The 19,808-nt window shown below is 34.5% G+C and overlaps 1 long non-coding RNA gene across 1 annotated transcript; it reads right to left on the bottom strand.

The window, feature by feature from the left end:
• Positions 1 to 869: 869 nt before the first annotated feature.
• On the bottom strand, positions 870 to 19,010 carry LOC139704709 (uncharacterized). Its single transcript, XR_011706641.1, has 4 exons — positions 18,904 to 19,010; positions 5,581 to 5,664; positions 4,434 to 4,539; positions 870 to 1,854 (listed from the first exon to the last, which is right to left on the bottom strand). It is a non-coding gene; the product is annotated as an uncharacterized lncRNA (long non-coding RNA).
• Between the last annotated feature and the right edge of the window lie 798 nt (positions 19,011 to 19,808).

The raw sequence follows: 19,808 nt of genomic DNA, 5'->3' as shown, positions 1-19,808 counted from the left end.
TATTTTATACAATATAGCAATCACATGTTTTCTTTGAGTATTTTTGTTTCTTCTTTTTTTAGGAAGTGTTTTTATTGGGCTTTTTATTTTTTATTTCAAAAGAAATATATGCTCATTAGAAAAACAGCTAGAACAAAAGCATTAAAAGTAAAGGTTTTAATATATCATACTTTTCCTATATATGTATTGAAATATTAAGTGTCAACACACATAAACAATCATACAGGTGTACATACATGCACATACATAAACATATGTTTACTGAGTTCATACTATACTTTCTAGATTTATTATTGTCTTATATTCTACTTTTTCTCTTCAACATGCTTTAGAAATGTTACATATCTCTAGATGTAGATTCAATTAGACTTTTATACCAATTCCACTGAAACCGATCTACGATAAGATCATCACTAACTTTATTTCAATACACAATCCTCATTTGTCATTTTACTTTATCCTTACATGACTCTGAGGGTCCCTTCTTTTTCTTGAAACACTGCCTTCATTTGACTTTCTGAACTTCTTTTGGTTTTATTCTTCTAAGTCCTCCTTCTTGGTATTCTTGACAGCCATTCCAATTCCATAGTCTCTAAACATTTGATTTTAATTGTGCTTGGTCTGTATACCTCTCATTCTATTTTTTAAAAATTTGTTCTTATTAGTTATACGTGACAATAGAATGCACTTGGACACCACACATAATGGAGCATTCCTCTGGTTGTACACAATGTGTAGTTATATATGCATACAGGGTAATAATGTCTAATTAATTCTACCATCCTTCCTACCCCTGTGCCCCTCCCCTCCCTTCATTCCCCTCTACCTAATCCAAAGTAACTCTAATTTCCCTAGAATCTCCCCTCCCCCTGCCATTTTGAATTAATATCTGCATATCAGAGAAAACATTGGGACTTTGATTGTTTGGGATTGGCTTTTTTTTTTTTTTTTTGCTTAGCCTGATATTCTCAACCTCCATCCATTTACCTGCAAATGCCATAATTTCCTCCTTCTTTAAGGCTGAGAAATATTACATTGTGTATATAGACCACATTTCCTTTATCCATTCATCTGTTGAAGTATACCTAGGTTGGTTCCATAGTTTAACTATTGTGTATTCAGCTGCTATAAATATTGACGTGGCTGTGTCACCTTAGTATACTGATTTAAAGTCCTTTGGGAATATGCCAAAGAGTGGGATAGCTAGGTCAAATGGTGGTTCCATTCCCAGTTTTCTGAGGAATCTCCACCACTTTCCACAATGTTTGCACAAATTTGCAGTCACACCAGCAATGTATGAGAGTACTTTTCCCCCACATCCTTGCCAACATTTATTGTTGCTTGTATTCTTCATAATTGCCATTCTGAATGGAGTAAGATGAAATCTTTTAGAGTAGTTTTGATTTGCATTTCTCTAATTGCTAGAGATGTTGAACATTTTTTCATATATTTGTTGAACAGTTGTATTTCTTCTTCTATGAAGTGTCTGTTCAGTTCCATAGCCCATTTATTGATTGAGTTATTTGTGTTTTTTGGTGTTAAGATTTTTGAGTTCTTTATATCTCTTGGAGATGAATTCTGTATTTGGGGTGCATGTGGTAAAGATTTTCTCCCACTCTGTAGGCTCTCTCTGCACATTATTGATTGTTTTCTTTGCTGAGAAGAAGCTTTTTAGTTTGAATCCATCCCATTTATTGATTCTTGATTTTACTTCTTACACTTCAGGAGTCTTGTTAAAGAAGTCAGATCCTAAGCCAACATGATGAATAAATATTTGGGCCTACTTTTTATTCTGTTAGACACTGGGTCTCTGTTCTAGTGCCCAAGTCTTTGATCCATTTTGAGTTGAGTTTCCTGCATGGTGAGAAATAGAGGTTTAATTTCATTTTGTTAGATATGGATTTCCAATTTTCCAAGCATCATTTGTTGAATAGGTTATCTTTTTTCCAATGAATGTTTTTGGTGCCTCAATCTAGTATGAGTCAACTGTATTTATGTGGGCATGTCTCTGTGTATTCTAATGTACCATTGGTCTACATGTCTGCTTATGTGTCAATACCATGCTGTTTTTGCTATTATGGCTCTATAATATAGTTAAATTATGGTATTATGATGCCTCCTGCTTTGCTTTTCTTACTAAGGATGGCTTTGGCTACTCTGGGTCTCTTATTTTTCCAAATGAATCTCATGATTGCTTTTTCTAGTCCTATGAAGAATGTTATTGGGATTTTCATAGGAATTGCATTAAATCTGAATAATGCTTTTAGTAGTATGGCTATTTTGACAATATTAATTCTGCCTAACCAGGAGCATGGGAAGCCTTTCCATCTTCTATGAGCTTCTTCAATGCCTTTCTTTAGTGTTCTGTAGTTTTCATTGTAGAGGTAGATATTTTACCTCTCTTGTTTGATTGATTTCCAAGTTTTTTTTTTTTTTTTGAGGCTATTGTGAATCAGGTACTTTCCCTAATTTCTCTTTATTTTTCTACTCATTCCTGTTGCTCATATATGATGTGATATCTTTAAGTACTGTTTGCACAGTTACACATCCCAAATGTTTATCTCTACTCTTCTATCTACTGTGAGTTCCTTGGTAGCACCTACAACTATTAATTGATATGTGTATCTGAAGCTCTCATAGGCTTCTCAAACTTAAATATTTAAAACTTCAAATTTCAGTTTCAAGTCTCATGTTTTTGATATCTGCTAAACTTACTACTTTTTGCTATTTCAGCAATTGTCAACTCCATTCTTCCTGTTATAAGCAAAAAAAATATTGAAATTATTTTAGCATGTTTATTGATATTTTACATCTGATATGAAATCTTGTTAAATTTCCAAATAATCCCTGAATCTTTCATTTACTCCTTCACTAATACCTAGTTCTAAATCTCATTATCTCTTGTTTAAAATATTTATTGAAGAAACTTTACAACTGGTCTTCTTTCTTCTTCCCTTATCTAAATCTAGTGTTTTCTCACTGCGGCAACCTGAGTGATCTTATTGTACTGTAGATAAATCACATTGCTTCTCTGCCTCATCCTCTGTGAAGCTCTTGACAGGTACCTCCTGTCTTCTCTGACCTCATCTCCTCTTGGTACTCATCTTTGTGCTCATTCTCCTTTGTTCATGATGGCTCATTGCCATTCTTCAAAGTCACTAAAATTTGCTATTCCCTCTGTGTTAAATCCTATTCCTCCAAAAATATGGATGATTTAGTCTCTCACCTATCTAAGATAGGTATTGAAGCAAATTTCACAGATCTTCATCTTCAGACACCCGATTTAAAATTATGCCATTGAGTTGGGGATATATCTCAGCAATAGAGCATTTGCCTAGTATGTGTAAGACTCTGGTTTCAATCTGAGCACCGCCAACAACAACATAAAATTTCCACCATCCCAATTACCTGTTTTATTTTTCTCCTTAGTACTAACATGAAATGCTATTACAGTTTCCTAGTATTGTGTTTTGTGTGTCTCTCCTGTTATAATGTAGTCTCTAGGAAGGCAGAGACTTTTCTTTGTTTTATTCATCTATGTGTCCAGAATATAGTTAGTGCCTAGAGTATTATGAACACTTACATATTTGTCAAATGAATGAATACATGGAGGAAATATTACTTTTTAAAATCTGTTCTGGATTGATACATGTTTAGGTTTTTTGTACTTATGTATTACTATTAACACACTATAATATTTTTAGCACATCAAGTGTTTCATTAAGGTAAGTTTCTGAAAGTTAAATTGCTGCATTAAAGGACTGACACAATTTTAAGACTTTAATTATATGACCGAAGTTCTCCAGAAGAGATATAAACAGTCACACAGCTACACAGTTTGTGTGTGCCTCTAATACAATGCATCAATTATTGTGAGAATGATTTCTCTAATGTTTCCAAATATGCTACTGACAACTCAGCATCTCATCATTGTTTTATGTTCATGCAGTGTTTCTCCTCTAAGTCTAGACAGCAGCATCTCTCAGCCAGCAAGCATACGGACAGCTTGTGTTAGCAAGAGTGTAATATTTGCCTAAAATGCTCAAAGCAATTTCTAGAAATTCCTCAAATCCAGCTGACATTTCACATTCACCTGCAATTTTTTTTAGTAAGATTCAATAACATGAGCTATATTCATTTTTGTAGAAAAAAAACTACAAAACAAACAAACAAACAAAAAAAACCCTGACCTGACATAGTATAAATGTTTATTTCTCCCTGAAATTCACAAGTTGACATCTAATCTCCAGTGTGACGGTGTTAGGAGGTGTGGCATCTGAGAGGTCATTAGCTCATAACAGCTTATCATTTATCTTTTATAAGTATTCTTATAAAAGAAGTCCCAGAGAGTTGCCCTGTTTTTTTTTTTTTTTTTTTTTTTTTTCCATCATGAGAGGCTACATCTTTGAAGAAGGAATTGGGATCTCACCAACCCCTGAAACTCCAGTGCCTTGATCTTGGACTTCCAGCCTCCAGAACTGAGAGAGATATTTATGTTGTTTATAAACCATCCAGTCTATGATGTTTTATTCAAGCAGCCTGAAAAGATAAAGACACCATCATAACTAAAATAAACACATTCACCAGAGAAAGACACTGAAGCTCCTCTCCCATGAAACCCTGGCGAGTCCGCAGGCAGGTGCAGGCTTGGCCTCCTCTGGGAGAAACCGATGGTCAGACTGTGGCCACTGGTGGGGTCTACCCCAGTCCTTTGAACTGAGGCCTATTTGGTTTGGCTCTGACTCTGACAGGCCCCTTTCCTGTGCTCTTGTTAGATTTTTCTGGCTACATTCAGAAAACAGGGAGCCTGTCTCTTGGTGAATATTGAATTACTCTATGTGATAACTTGTGATTTTAATGAAGATTTGTTAATCTCTAAAACATGCACTCTTTCTTTGTGTCTAGTCCGTCTCATCTTCCTGAGATACTTTTTTCCCTCAACTAAATACTGCTCTCTTTCCTGTCAGTATGGTTTAGATTTTCTGTGTGTTCTGCAGAGGATGGCCTACATATATATTCAAAATTACATTTCAAGAAATGTGTTTCTTCCAATGACTTTAGAAATAAAAATTGGTTACTCTGATTAAAAGTCGTAATTAATACTACACAGGGAGTAATAATGAAGGAGAAGTATGATGCTTTTGCATTTTAGGGGAAAAAAAGGTTGATTTTTACCCAAACAGCTTTTCTCAGACATTTTGGTATCCATATACTCTTGAAGATTCCAAAGAAAATAATTTTAAAGATTATTTGTAACATTAAAAAGTTATAACAAAAATAATGGTTAATGTTTTATTTAAAATATAATTGGTTAACCAATTCCATTTTAATAGAAAGAATGCAATTTTAGGAAAAGGTTCTAAAAACTTTAAAAAGCTTTTAGCAAAAAGAGTGGCACTACTGTATATTTTTGTAAATATTTTTAATATATGACTTAACAAATGGCAGTTGGATTCTCAATCTACTTCTGTTTCCACCCATTTTGTTGCCATATCACACATCAGTTAATATATAGTTTCTGGAAAATTCCAATGCACCCTTGTGAGAAAACGAGAATGAAATAGACAAATAACATCTTACCATTATTATGAAAATGCTCTTGATCTCACAGACCTCTTGAAAATGGATGAAGGGTTCCTCTGGAATCCCCAACCTTATGTTGTCCTTAAAGCATATTCCAGAATATGAAAGAGAATAATAATGGACAAAACTTGGAAAGTGTTCTTCCTTCCTTCCTTCCTTCCTTCCTTCCTTCCTTCCTTCCTTCCTTCCTTCCTTCCTTCCTTCTTTTTGTACTGGAGATTGAATCCAGAGGCACTTTACCACTGAGCTACATCCCTAACCCCCCTCCCCCCCCCCTTTTTTTTTACTTTAAGAAAGAGTCTCACTAGGGCCTGGGGTTGTGGCTCAGTTGTAAAGCGCTTGCCTAGCATGTGTGGGGCACTGGGTTCAATCCTCAGCACCACATATAAATAAATAAAGGTATTATGTCCATCTACAACTAAAAAAAAAAATAAAAAATAACAAAAAGGAAGGGTCTCACTAAGTTTCTAAGGCTGACCTCAAAATTGAGGTCCTCCTATCTCAAGCCACTGGAGCAAGCATATACCACCACAGCTGACTGGAAAGTAGTTTTTTGTTGGCCTTTCTTTACTTCTGAAAATAAGCCATAAAGTTTGTTAAATTTTGGGGGAGAGTGTGGGACATACCAGGGTTTGAACTCAGGAGCACTCAACCATTGGGTGCCACATCTCCAGCCCTATTTTTGTATTCTATTTAGAGACAGGGTCCCACTGAGTTGCTTGATCCCTCACCATTGCTGAGGCTGGCTTGAACTCTCTATCCTCCTGCCTTGCCTCCTGAGCCACTGAGATTACAGGCATGCAACACCACGTCCACCAAATTTGTTAAATTTTTAGTAACAAATGCACACTTTTCGTTGGCATCCTCCCTAGGTTTACCTATTTCTCTTTCCACCTAAACTAATGAACGAATTTTCTTTCTTTTCTCTGTAATCTGCCTACATAGCAGAGGTATTATCATACCAGAATAATTCTCTTACTTTGAGTCATTATGTCTTTGATTATTTAAGAAGAAATGGCATAAATAAAAATAAAACAGTTTTCTTTCTCATGAGAGTTAAAGCTCTTACAAAGACATTCAAGGTTTGTTTTGAAAATATTATATAGTCACTTTCATTAGATAGTAACTTGGAATTATTTCCCAGATTCTTATTATTCAATTTTATTAAAACTTCCAAATTGGCTTTGACAACTGTCTCAATTTACCATCTCTATTTAACTGCAAGAATTTAAAAAATAATAAAAAACATTTCCAGGGTATATTTTTGCTCCTAAAATTACATTAGGGATTTTCCAGAGGCCCCATGAAAAATCAAGAGATTTGTCCTTTCATCTTATAAAAAGAAAGATATGAGACAAATTTAAGTTCACTTGATGTGCTACTATTTTAAGAATTACATGGGAAGGGTAGTCAGGTTAGAAGAGACAGTCAGCCCTTCCTAGGGAGTGTGTGCACAGCTAAAATGACAGCAGTAAAAATATTTCAGAAATATAGAAAGCCCTGGAAATGTATCCTTATGTAATGTAATTTTGTTCCTAGGGGAAAAACTGATCAAAGTGCTTATAAAATGTCTATATATTACACTTTAGTAGAGAATTTTACTCCTTCTTGTTTGAGAATTATTTATTATGGTGATAATAGTATTGATAATGATAGTAAATTAATAATAGCTATTAAGACACTTTCATCTACATATAGTTTTGTTTTACTCTGGTGCTTATCTGAAGTCTCTGTCATAAGCTACAAGCCAAGAAAGGATGTATCTGCACCTTAAACAACTGAACTTCAGAAAATAGCCTCCTGGGTCCAGACTTCAGAGCTGACATTGTGCTGACAAATTTTAAGCCATGTGAGTGGGCTGCTTCATGAAAGTGGATTATTAAACCAAGATCCAGTAGCACAAGAATTAATTTCTTGAAAGTAAGCATTTATAATTGAAAATAAAAAGTATTTTAAGATGAGATTTGATTCTTAATGACTACTTCTATTAATTTTGTAGACTTTTCATAACAAATTACCATAAACTTCCTGGCTTAAAACAACAGAAATTTATTCTCCTACAGTTAGTTCTTGGGGTTAGAATCCCAAAGTCCAAGTGTCAGCACAGTTGGTTCCTTGTGGAGGAACTGAAAGACCTATCCCATGCCCATCTCCTACCTTCTGAAGGTTGCTGCCTCCATGGCCTTCCAAGGTTCCTAAACATATCATTTGAATCTCTATCTTTACAATGTCACTGTCTTCCTCTGCATTCTAAGGATATCAGTCATTGAATATAGGATCCACCCTAAACACAAGATTATCTCCTCTTGAAATTCTTAACAATTACAAAAACAGAGAGCCTATTTCTAAATAAGATCTCATTTAGAATTTGGGCAAATTTGGTGGGGGGAGTTCACAATTCAACTCACTACTCTCTCACCCCCCAAATTCACAAACAGTCAGCTTCCTTACTTTTTATGAAACATTTATGTAGGCACAATAAAATCTACCCTCTAGTGTTTTGCTTGAAGTGTTGTATTTGAAAATAATGCTCTTTTAATCAAGCATGGCAACTTCTATCTGAGAAAATAGACTAGTGATAGAGCCAATGCCTCTAAACTTTGCCCCATAAAACCTGCCCACATTTAGCTTTCAGGCAGGTTTACATTTCAGGGTAATAAGGAAAATTCCTGGCAGGCAAGGAACGTTTAAATCTTTGGGGGACTTCCAGAAGAATTTATCCCATAGTAATTCACCCCAATGTACCAGTGCTGATGGTGAAATCTGGTGAATCTTGGAATAGAAAGGCAAAATCTGAGATCTTTGTGAAAATAGCCAGGCAGGGATTTATTTATGGACTTTATAACTGTTCAAAACTCTAGGACTCAGGATTGCAACAAACTTAAGGAGTGGGTATGGTAAATTAACACTCTTGTTGCAAATCAGTCCAAATCCAATAGCCCTTTTTCTATGATCAAGAATATTCTCAGAGATTATTATAAGCACACAGAGGATAGATTGTCAAAAATGATGTAAAAGATTTTGAAAAGGCAGAAATGATGACTTGCATCCTATCTAGCACAGTGTTTTGGGTTTGCTGCACCTTTCAATGTCTGATTTTTTTTTTAAATGATTCTAAAGTGTACAAAAATGGTAGCAATAAAAAATGATTCTTGTCCCTGAAAATGAATGAATTGACCCAGGAAGTTAGGTTTGTATCTCCTTACAGATCACTTCAGTCAGTATTCCTCATTCTCTTCTCTTTGAATTCTCTTTTGAAACTATTTTAAGATCTTCCTGAATTCCTAATTTATTATTAAATTAAAAGAATTATGTCTTGTGTTCAAAAACTGAGTAAGATACAAAATTTGTCTGTTATATTTATTCACTATTCATAAAGATAAAATTTCAAGAAACTTTGGGATATCTATGTGGGAATATTGCATATATAGATTCATTTGATTATTGCTTATCTCTTCCTCTGAAGTGGAAGCTTCATATGGGCAACAACTTGGTCTTGTTCAGTTCCATTTTCTCTAGACGTTAGGATAGTGCTTGGCAACTGCAAGGTGCTCAATAAATGAAATAAATTTTTAAAAATTATTAAATGAACACATTCTAAGGAAGAGAATATTTTTCTTTCCACAGTTATGTTTGAGTCAATATTTTAACTAATATCCATAGATGAAATTCAAAGAGTAAGCAATAATATGAAATTTGCCATTGGTTGATATTATTAATTTTGATAATGATTTATTAAAATTTAAGCCAAGATTATTATAATTCATGTTATAAAATTAAATATAATATTTATAAGTCAGAATTTTTATCTGGTAATGTTTTTATCAAAATAGTAATCCAATACAATTCAAAGGTTTTGTAAAAAGTGATCACCCTGTTGTTAACACTGTATAATCTAAAATAAATAGTAAAATAATATATAGTGGGTGCTTCATTTTCTTCCATAGGCTTTGTTTCTTGTCTGTCTCTCTTTCTCTCCTCTGTCTTTTTCTCTATCATATACATTCACTGTCATTAGGCTATTCTCTAGGATCCATCTGTGGAAATCCCCACTTTTCTTCCCTGGGGTAGAACCAGTGGTACTAAGTTTTCAAGGGGTTCTCATCACAGATGGTATTGCGGTACAGCTAATTCTATGTAAATGAATGGCAATATCCCAGAAATTCGTATGTGCTCTTCCTAAAACTAATCTGCCTGAGAATATGCCCATGGACCATTGTCAAGCTGTTTCTTCTTTCCCATCTCCCTTATCACAGTTGTTGTACTCACACTTACCCAATAAGAGATATGGTTCTCATACCAAATTTCACTATAATATATTGTTTCAACACATAAAACCTCAGTGTACTAATTGAAGGAACACCAATATCTACTTTGCTAAGAATACATTTAAAGATAAGTTCATGTTATTATGAAAATTATATTTCATAATTTAAAATATGATAAAGTGATTATTTTCATATTGATAATCATAACAAAAGTTAAATCAAGAAGAAAAATTTTATCTTTTAAAAAGACATTATCAAAAGAAATTTGTAAAAATTTCAATTTCAATTCACCAGGCAGGAATGAAAAGGAAGTACAGTTAATAGAAAGACTTTCAAATTCAAAAATATTTTATATTAGTATCAATTTGAATAGGAAGGAGAAAGGAAATAATGTTTCAAGGGAGAAAAATAAAACAAATTGAAATTTCCAAATATTAGAGAAGAGCTTGTTCAAGAATATTGTGATAAATAATGACAGATGTCAAATGGCTTATGTATTTGCATTATAATGGACACATTGAAAAAGGATATTCTAAAAAGTGCAACTTACACATAGCTAAGGCATTAAACTATTTTTTTTTAATTAGGGGAACACTAGTAAAAACTGTTAAGATCCCAGTCTTATGTCTTTTTGTCTCTAGACTGTCATGAAAATATGACTGGTAAAGAGTAATCCATCTGTGCTGTTTGTGAGCCAGGGCATGTGTCACCCTCATGTAACCTCATGCTTATTACCTTAAAAAGCTCAGAAGACTATCACAAATTATTCTAAAGATGGATCTGTAAGACCTACTGATAGGTCTGTGAGAACAGACATCCTTATTGTAAAAAGTATTACAACCTGTCATATCATGAGGCTTAGAGCGGACAATTGGACTTGAACACAGCACAGGACTGAACATTGACTAAGAGCCTGGCACACCATGTTTCTTTCACCAAATTTCTTAAACTTTCTAAACCCCAATTTCCATTGTTTAAAATGGGACTTTCTCTGGAAAGCCAGTCTTTTTCCTTAGGAGTCTGCTGAAGAACTAATTACTTATCAGAGCTTATTGTAATGACAGGAACATAAAAAATCACTTAATACTTTTCTGGTATTACAATAACTTATGGACATGGTGATTTATTCCTTTTCACAAAATTATTGACTAATATTTACCCCTAATTTGTAATAAAGATATTGTCTATAATATATTTATATTTAACTCATTCAATGTCGCTCAGGTATTTCTTAACCTTTAGCTACAGAAAATCAATAATGCCAATATAATGCAAACTAAAATTTCTGTCAACCATTCATTGGAAGACAAAAATAATATCTTTGTAAAAAAAAAGGAAAAAAACCTTAAGTTTAATTTTTAAAAGATGGGCAGTTTTATTTTTATTTATTTTTTTACTACTATTATCATATGGTAATAACTGAGAAGGAGCAAAGGTTAAAATTCTACTACTTTGGACTAAAATTCATTATTTCCCTTCACCTTAAAAACAATTTTTTAAATGACAAAAAATTTTAAAAACCCTTTTCTTTGAATATTAATTATTGACATTAAGGAATACACATTAGTGAGGGCCAAATATGAGCATATATTCATTTTAGAAGTTTGACCTCTTTAATATTATACCATTTGGAACTTAATTAAATTTATAAGTACCAAGACTCACAAACTTACATATATTCAGGTGTTTCACAGATGTGTAAATGTTTCAGTTTTGAAGACTAACTCTATCTTATTGGCATGAAATCTCTGATAATTTAACACCTATGTATAATGAAAGTTAAACAAAAATCTCTGGAAGGCTTGCCAAATACTCAATCATATCATGCATCAATCTATGTCCACAGAAGGCATTAATCTAGGTTGTTTTTGACCTTTGACTGTTGCTAAAACCAATCAAGTTGGTTTTAGATTTATTTCCTGGTGGATGTAAAGATGTGTGCATTAATGTCCAGCAAGAGATGGGGTGCATTTGCAGGGTTTATTTACATATTCTCAAGTGTCTCATGTATCCAGGTACAACGTCCCTCAGGGTACTGCTAATCTCCTAATAGAGTTGGAGCCCAGCTACAGGCGCAGAAGCAGGGATTTTCAGGTTGCTAATCATACTACACATTACACCACTTATTGGCTCTTATTTAAGCTGGATAAGCAGTCCAATATAATCTCAAAAATAAATAGTCTAATTAGTCTGCATTCCAAATGCTGAGGAAATATGATAAAGTGGTACCTACAGAAAAGCCAAGCAGCTTGAATTTGGCTGTTCCTTCATAAGATCACAGTCATTTTCCAGTTCTTATTTTACTCAACCAATCAGTGGTGTTGGCCACACTCATTCATGCCCACCTCATTGGAACATATTTTTTACCTGGCCTCTAAAATGTCCCTTTTTTGTGCTTTCTTTCTTTTTTTCTTTTCTTAAAAAAAAAAAAAAAAAAAAAAAAAAAAAAAAAAAAAAAAAAAAAAAACACAACAAAACTCTCCATTTCCCCTCTGCTTTCCTTTCCCAGGTTGTATCATATTCCCCAACTGCTAAACATAGGTGTGCACCACAATCAATTTCTCAATCAATGCTCTATTTATTCTCTTTCTCCAAATGATAATTTTATCTTTTCCTCAACTTTCAGTATATCAACATTCTGATGACTTTCAAATATAAATCTTTTAACTTTGACTTCTTTCCTAGAAATTCTAGAGTTCTATACCAAACCATTTACCTAACACTTCTCCATAGATACCTACATAAATCTGATTTTTTTTTATCTTTATACTAATGCCAATTTTTGAAGTTTTTAATTATAAAATTGAATGTGTACGTGTCCTGCATGTACATGTCCTGCATGTCCTGCATGCATCTTTGGAAAAGATGACTATATTTGGACCATATCATGGAGTATTGGTTCCTTTCTTTACTTCATGCCCTTTAGCCAATGTTTCAATAACATTCAGAATACATTCAGAATCTGGAAACTTCTTCCTATCTCTATGGTGTCTCATGAATTCAAATCTCCATTTTCTCTTATTTGGACTCCTGCATTTGCCTCTTACATACCTTCATTCCCCTACCCTTTTCTCCCTGAAGTCCATTTTCTCACTTTGCTGAAAATGACATACCTCCCCATAAAACTCTTGAGAAGAGACAAGGACAAAGTCTTGATCTCCGAAGCCCTACAGATAGTCCGATCTCTATGGCCAACAAAGGCAGACGGGCCATGACTCCTTTCAGTACTACCAACTGCCTTTCATTGTCAAGGCATGAAAAAGGAACAGTTTCCAACATTTTTAGGCATTCAGAATTCTGGAACTAGCTTTGACCTTCTGCCAGTATAAATGAACTGCTTTAAGATAGTAACTATTTCACAAAAATAATTAATTGGACTTCTGAGGTCAGATGACACTAGTGCCAGAGGATCCATATAATTGAACCTAGCTGAATGTCAACCACTGACCATGACCAGGAGGAAGAAGAGAAAGCAAGACAAACAAAAAAGCAGTACCAAGGTTAAAGACAACACTTTTTATTAGATAATTCCTCATCTTTTAGAGTCCTGTATAATGTATACTATTTTTTTTTATCCATGCCTCACTCTGCCCAAGCAGCACCAACTGTGCTTTTCTTGGCTTCCTTTATAAACCCCTATAATCCCCGTGCAAGTTTCCTAGTGGAATCCTGTCTAGCACCCAGTTACACTTCAGAGGAGCCAAGGCTCTCAATTCCTGTCACTTACTTTAGCCAGGGACTACTCTCACTGGCCCCCGTGCCTTTCCCACCAAAGCCACAGTTCTCTGCTGATCTATGCTGAATTCTGTATACATGGTTACAAAGTTCCTATCTGATCCAAGCAGTGAGATCTGTTCAGACTCCAGGGCCCATTAAACTTCATCATCTTGAAGTTCACTGGCATAGTATCTATATTCAAGAACACTTAAAGTATGAAATGCACATTCCACCTTTACTAAGTATAGCTTTCATTACTAAGAGAATTTTCTTTTTCTTTTTTTTAAAGAGAGAGAGAATTTTTTAATATTTATTTTTTAGTTTTTGGTGGATACAACATCTTTATTTTATTTCTATGTGGTGCTGAGGATCGAACCCAGTGCCCCACGCATGCCAGGTGAGCGTGTAACCGCTTAAGCCACATCCTCAGCCCGAGAATTTTCATATTCAAAACAGAAGCCTAGATTGGATCTATGCATTCTGAAAGAAATCATCACAGAAGAAATCTTCATTTCCCTTGATTAAATAACCCTTTAATTTGTATTTTCTCAAAAATATTATTTTCAAAATGAAGAATCTTTTGGGGTGATTCTTTTATTATACAAGTGACTTTAAACATAGCATTATTATCTCTTTTCCTGGCCTCACATCAGTCCAGCTAATGCTCTGGAGAACCGGGAGATCTCTAGAAAATTGTTTTCTATAGTAGTTATTGTTTTTATTATTTTGTTAGTTTTCTTAGAAGAATCAAATTAATAAATGTAAGTAGCAATGAAGAATTAAGTAAGAGTTCATAGTTGAGTCATTACCTCCTTAGGGATTTGTGAATCTTGAGAAACACAACATTATTTTCATTACAGATATGAATCTCTGTTTACACCTCCAATGTTGACATATTAACCCAAAGAAAAATAAAAGTGTCTACTCATTTTTTTTTTCATATGTAGTTCTCTGAATAGCACTCAAGCAATTGAACAAGGAGGATGACAAGTCCCAGACTGGCTTCTTAAATGTGATTTATTTCCGTTTCCTTGAGTTTTTCCTTATAACACATCAATTCCTGACATCTCTCCATTGTCAGTTCTACACCCATTGAGGTTGGAAAAATGCCACAAGTAAAATGTAAAAAGTTGGTAGATCCCTCTAAATCTAGTTAAACAGTGAATAAATACTCCTCAGAAACTTTCATCCAGAGATGAAACACAAATTTTGCACCAGCAGGGAGGGAGGCAGTGATATTCCTCCACTTCCTCGGTGTCTTTGAAAGAGAAAATGGTTGTCAAGTACCCTGGAATTAATGACACCTTTTGATGGAAGCATAAGGTCTAGGCGTCAGGGACCCCAGCCACAGAACAGGAAATGGAGCTGTTTCCAAGAGAAATGAAGTTGCCTCCTCTGGGGGAAACACAAAGGAGCAGTTGAGCGGGCAATTGATCAGTAGGAGGACTGTAAGGTGATAAAAGGACTGGAAGTCACAAAAGCCCTTAGCATACTAGTTTTCAGAAAAAGAATTCTGTCTCCAGCTATGTTTTATGCAATGAATTCCTTGACATATCTTTCTAAATTTTATCTTTAACAATGCAGATGTTTCCATCTAGAGTCAACCCTTTTCTCTAACAAAGATAAAAGTATCCCTTTGGATTATTTATCTGATCGACAAATTGGGACTTTCATTTGTTTTGTTACTGATTTTTACTGGAGTATTTGTGTCTCTATATTGTCCCAGGTAGGGTAGGCTATAGTTTTGAATATGTGACTTTTCAATAATTACACCCACAATTAACTTTGAAAATACATATTTTTTAAAATAGCACTCATTAGTGATTCTTTTTTTTTTTCTTTTCACAAAGTTACTACTTGGCAAAAGCCCCAATAGTTATAAGTAAAATCTTAAATGCTCTAAATTGATTTAGCATGTATTGTATCTTGAAATTATATCTTGAAACATTACAATGTTAATATTCAGTGTGTTAACCCTTATGATATGTTGTCTTATAGGATTTATTTTGTGATCATTATATTAGTTTCATAAACAAAAAACTAGATCATTATAAAGGTAGTGTAACAATAACAAATGTGTCCTATAATTTCCATAATATATCATTAGATGGCATACAACCATACTAACATTTAAAATAATTTGCAGTTCAAACAGAATGTCTGAGTTTGGGGCTTAATAATTTTCAGGTTAGAGTATCTTGGAGTTTTAAGATTGAAAAAAACAGTGTAGCTCTGGTACCAAACAATAGATCTTTGTGAAGAAACTATCGTTGCCTCTGTAGAAATAGCTTTGTAGTGTGGCAAGATGATCATGATGAAATGTCCTTTTTTTCCTCCTTAATAAAAGAAACCTAGTTCTTTAAAATTTGCATTCACTTGGCATTTTCTAGGTAGGTCAGCACTACTATAAGCAGCCACCTCTCAAAATTGGTGTGAAGAAAGAACTCCAAAACATATGCCTTCTTCTGGGAACTATTGGAAGATGATTTGTTTAAAAGATCCCAGAGAAGTTCAGCAACACATCAGGATCCTTTGTCCATTGTTAGTGACCATAAAACCCACCAGCATTTTGTAGATGTCATCTGTAGTGCTCTAGAGATAGGGGAGGGGAGGCCTTGGAGGGTAGGAAGTGGTCTTCTATGTTTACTAACAGAAAACGGTAACAGCTTGTGTGCAGCAGTTCTATTTGCACGTCCTTTGAAACACTGCCTAGAATACAGGAAAAGAGGACTGAGCGTCTTTTATGGAATACTTGGCTATCCACCAAGATTTAAATAAGATTCATCTTAAGGTTACCAAATATCCTTTCAAGTACAATAGACTGCACTGGGTTGTTAAGAGATGCTTTTGTACAAGCATAGGTCAGTACATCAAAGCTATAAAGTGCTTTTTTCCTGAGGTAAGCCATTTCTTCATTGGTCCTTCGTATATATGCTTCTACATAACCTGATTAAATAATAATATTAATAATTTGAAGTAGTTCACTTATGCAAATACTGCCAATGTATTCTAATGTCAAATGTTTCTACATCTAGTTATTTACTTATTTTATTTATCTACTGTAATAAAAGAAGACCCTCTGTCAACTATTGCCTGAGAGACACATGTTGGCCCTTTTTCTTATCATGCTTTTCAATGTTAGGTGCAAAGAACAGAAGCAGACATACCAAGTAAAAATTCTACCTCAATAAGTTATGTGAGCTTGAGCAAGTTTCCTAACTACTTGGAGTCTCATTTTCAATAAAATGTGTAAAAAAATTAACAATCTTCATGCGAATTGTTGGAATAATTAAAGGAGATATTATTTTAAATGCCTGGCTTAGTTGAGTAGTAGATGTTAGAAACTTAAGAAATATGAGTTCCCTTCCCTCCTTTTGTTCACATGATTAAAGTACTTATATTATTTCTCTTAGAATTGAAGTCCTAGATTTTAAGCAGACATTTTGTTACAAGAGAGGAGAACTAGGAGTCTAGCTTCATAAAGATCTGGGTGCTTTGGGCAAGTGAATTTAATTCTCTGAAATTATTTCCTCATTTGCATAATTCAGACAATACCTACTAACCCTAGTAGCTATCAAATTAACTGCTATAGTATATAGTGCTTTCTTCTGTGCCAAAAGTAATGCCGAATGGTGTACATTTAATACACGACTACTTACTATGACCCTCTTTTCATATAACTATGCATATAGCAGCACCCACTATGGAAGTGCTATATTATACAATAACTGCACAATTTGGTGTCATAGTCAGAGTGAAACTATGCTTTAAAACTATTGTTTCACTATAATTAGAGGAATATATAATTGATCACTGATACAGGGACACTTTTGAGAATGAGAGTGGGCATGCACGGTTGCCCTAACTATATCTATATAGGAAGAGGGATTTCCAGTGCAATTTAGGATAATACGTGGATAAAAATAATTACTAATTGTATTTTTATAATTTTATTAGAATGTATTCACAGTATAATATTGCTTTTAATCTTAGAGTAAGGTTTTTAAGAATTTGAGTACTCCACCAAAGGGTTAAAAGTGGTTTTCTTCAGCTGCTTGCATTGTCCACTCAACTTAAGCCTGCTTCAATATATCAGAGACCTGCTAGTACAACAACTCTAAATGGTATTTTTATCTGCTGAACCCATTCATTTTTTTATTACATTTATAGTTATCATTGACTTCTATCATGAGTGGTGCTGTTAATAATTTCTCATAGGCGGATTGTCTTTAATGCAAGCATATATTTGAATGCACAAATCATCAAACATAAACAATTAGTGCAAAAAGTGATGGGTGTACTGGAGCACCCTAACTAGCACTTAATGTACACTAATTAAACACTACAAGCAAATCACAAAATCCTAGGGCAACCACGAGCCCCAAAATACCTCTGATGCCATGAGACTTATCTGACGAGCAGATGTTGTCTTTGTCTGGTGGTTATCTCCAGCAGATGGTTGGGCATCATGGAATGGTGGAGTCAATCTACGGATAGACAGCAAGGCAGCCAGTCCCACTGATGTCCTTGGAGCAGCCTCGTTGATGTGGCAGAACAAGCAATTTAAATATAGTACCAAGTTTGTGGTGTACGTTGGTGATTGGTTATACCCAGCAGAGTCAATGTCCATTGGTTATGTTCAGTGAGATGATGTAACTACAACTGGGCATGTTTTTTTTGTGCATGTCCATGGAGCTGTACTTCCTATGGATGGTAACCAGGCATTGTTAAGTATGCCTATGGCTAGTGCCCCCTGCAGCTCCTTATCAATTACAATCAGACATGACTAAACAAGCCCATGGCTGCTGTTCCTATGGCCAGCAACTTAGTGAGTCCCAGCATGTCCGACCTGTCTATGGCAGATGCTCCTTACAACCTCCAATGAAGCCTACTTAAGTCTGGATCCTCAAAGCAAACATTGAGATGAATATTTAAAGCAAGAAATTTGCCAAGAAAGAGCTTCCAGTTCCTTCTTGCTTCTCTTTATTTCTTTTTTCCCTTTTCTTCCATCCCCTTTTGCATTCCAGAAGGTAAATTGGAAGCTATTGTATAAGTAGTGGAAGACTAAAATGAAGTGTGAAGGTTCAAGTGAAGATGAATATTCCATCCAGCTGTAAATATATTCCTGGAAGCGTGAAGTAGGGGCCCTAAGAAGGGATGTTTAGGATTGGATAGATGGTGATGGAAGAAAAGTGAGAAGTGAACCAGATCACAATGTTCATTGATGTACAAGATCCCCATTAAGACCTCAATATTTTGTTTACATTGAATATAGATCACAAACCAAATTTCTGTCTCCAAAATAAAAGTTCAGGCAAGATCAGGGCCCACCTACCTCTCCAACCTCTTTTCATATCATTCTTCTCAGTTTCTTTGTTAATACAATAGCTTTCATTTAGGTTGCAAAACCTTCTAAGCTTAGTACTGCCTTGGAAATCTTGCTCTAGCTGTGCCCTCTGGAAGAGATATGAAAGAGAGGTTGAAAACATTTTATATCTTGTCAGGATTGGTTATTGCATAGAGATACTTTTTTAAAAAATTTATTAAAATGTATACTTAAAATAAGTGCAATTTACTGCATATAAAACATAACTTAATAAGTTGACTAAAAGACTCTAATTAATTACAAGAATCTCTAATTTAGTTATAGAATTCAAAACTAAAGTAGAATTGCAGGGCACAGTGGCACATATCTATAAATTTCAGGTATTCTGGAGGATGAGGCAGTAGCATAACAAATTCAAGTCTGGCTTGGGCAACTTAGCAAGAGCCTGTCTCAAACTAAAACAACAACAACAAAAAAAGGGAGCTGTGGATGTGGCTCAGTGGTAAAAACTCCTGGGTTCCATCTCTAGTACTGAAAAAACTAAGTAAAGTGGACCTCACAATATTACTTTTTTTTTTTAAATTTTTTAATATTTATTTTTTCAGTTCTTGGCTGACACAACATCTTTGTTTATACGTGGTACTGTGGATCGAACCCGGGCGCACGCATGCCAGGCGAGCGCGCTACCACTTGAGCCACATCCCCAGCCCCCACAATATTACTTTTAACAGAAAATTTTCAGGCATTTATTTATTTTTTTATTTATATATGACAGCAGAATACTTAGGATACTTATTATACATATAGAGCACAATTTTTTTATATCTCTGGTTGTATACAGAGTATATTCACACCAATTCAGGTCTTCATACCTGTACTTTGGATAATAATTATCATCACATTCCACCATCATT

Source organism: Marmota flaviventris, chromosome 1 (assembly GCF_047511675.1).
Source record: "Marmota flaviventris isolate mMarFla1 chromosome 1, mMarFla1.hap1, whole genome shotgun sequence".
NCBI classification, from domain to species: Eukaryota; Metazoa; Chordata; class Mammalia; order Rodentia; family Sciuridae; genus Marmota; species Marmota flaviventris.
The sequence above is the reverse complement of the archived record's forward strand: the minus strand, read 5'-3'. Positions and strand labels throughout refer to the sequence as shown.